At 38.3% G+C, this 1939-nt stretch overlaps 1 pseudogene; it reads left to right on the top strand.

The window, feature by feature from the left end:
- Positions 1-740: 740 nt before the first annotated feature.
- Positions 741-1689, top strand: LOC149196485 (calcium uniporter protein 3, mitochondrial pseudogene; annotated as a pseudogene).
- Positions 1690-1939: the final 250 nt, after the last annotated feature.

Raw genomic sequence — 1939 nt, 5'->3', positions numbered from 1 at the left:
ATTTTATCTCCAAATTCTATAAAAAAATAAAAAATAAATAAATAAAATCATTTACATAGCTTTCTAATTTTCTGCGGCTATTAAATTTGTAAATTTTCATTAAAATAATGGGGCCACATTTTCAATAAACGGGGGCAATATAATTACAGTACACACCGCACTAACAGCTGCGAATGCGTGATACATGAGAAAACCTCATTTATTTCTACATGAACTGTATCATCTTTGGGAACTAGTGAATGTTAAAATTATTATTGTTTAGAGTTGCGCTTACATTCAAAGATAGATGTGAGAAAAAGTTGAATCGTGAAACTTGTATTTCACTAAAGATGCCAAACCAATAGCAATGTAAGAAGATTATCTAATACAAATCATGCTTCCGATTTAGATGTAGTGGGACACATCCCACTACAATGTGTACTTATCCAAACAAACTGATAGTGGTTTGGTGTTGTACTTTCTCCACTATTTTCAGGTTCATATTATGATTTATGTGATATCACACGTCGTCATAAAATTGTCACATATTAAGGTAGTTACAAAATTTTGGAAACTCTAATATTTACACCGTAAGGCGTTCCCTCTGGAATCAACACATATTATTACAAAATTTTGGAAACTCTAATATTTACGTAGTAAGGCGTTCCCTCTGGAATCAACTCCCTTCTTTGATTACGTGTCATTTTGTGCACCATACGATTAGATGTTAGACGATTACACAAATTTCAAGTGTTAGATGAATGGCAAGGGGAAGAGACCTGTACAGGCAGGAACAGACGAAGGTGAGCCAATCTCAGTTTCAGTCCCACCTTTTCCCTCCTTCCCAACTATTCTTCCAATGGCAGGAACAGTTGTAGTATTTGAACGCCCGCCCTCCTGCCGGGCAGATATCAGCGGAGGATGGCAGAAGATTGCTGAGATTCATCCGGTTGGAGGATGCCAAAAAAAGAATACAGTGGATTCACGACGACCGCATTTCATATGACGAGCTGCTGCGAGTTTGCATGGAGTCGCTAGAGGGGACTTCAGAGGAAGAAGCGAAAGGAATAGCGAAGCTACTTGACGAATCGGGCCATGTTCTCGTATTGAAAAAGACTGTCTATTTTCGTCCTTACAAGGTATATCTAAATTAGAGCTTCTTTAGCATTTCTGGGGCTCAGGATTCACTGATTTGGGATTTTTGGTTGTGGTTTCATTGATATTCTTTTTTCTTTGGTGTGGTTTCAGATAGAAAGAGCTTTCGAGAAGATCATGCCTATGCCCCTTGCAACGAAGAGCCATCCTTACAAGGAAGAGCTGGAGAGACTGGAGAAAGAAAACGAGGAGATTGATCAGAAAGCTCAGAGTCATGCCATGACAGAATTACGGGTGGGGTTGGGGTTTTTTGGCCTTCAGACAGCGGGTTTAATGAGGTTGACATTCTGGAAAGTGTCATGGGATGTGATGGCGCCCATTTGCTTCTTTCTTACATCAATTTACTTCATGGCTGGATATATATTTTTCCTGAACACATCCGGAAATCCTTCATTCCAGAGCTTCTTCAGCATTCGCTTCGGTGCCACGCAGAGAAGACTGATGAAGAAAATGAATTTTGACATAGAATGCTTTAGAGAACTCCGGAGGTTATCCAAGCCTGGGTTGAAGCCCCATTATTGTCGTAGGCGTCTCTGTAACTGTAATGATATCTAAGATCCCTAACTCTGTAATTTTTTTAGCATTTTCATGCTGACGATTTGTTTAGAATTATTTGGAAATGCTATGAAATGGATTGGTTCACCAGAATAGTGGATATGGGTTACATTGTTATTGCTTGATTATTGAATGATTAGTTCTGCACTGTAAGACTGTTTGCGCTATTGAAATACCAGACAACCTTTATGCTAGAATTGCTATCTTATTATTTGAACAGAAAGGAAGTTTTAAAAAATATATATATAAA

The sequence above is a fragment of the Pinus tabuliformis genome, chromosome 2_2 (genome assembly GCF_031772625.1).
Source record: "Pinus tabuliformis cultivar Carrire ecotype Pingquan chromosome 2_2, CPIR1, whole genome shotgun sequence".
NCBI classification, from domain to species: domain Eukaryota; kingdom Viridiplantae; phylum Streptophyta; class Pinopsida; order Pinales; family Pinaceae; genus Pinus; species Pinus tabuliformis.
This window is presented reverse-complemented; position numbering and strand designations above follow the sequence as displayed.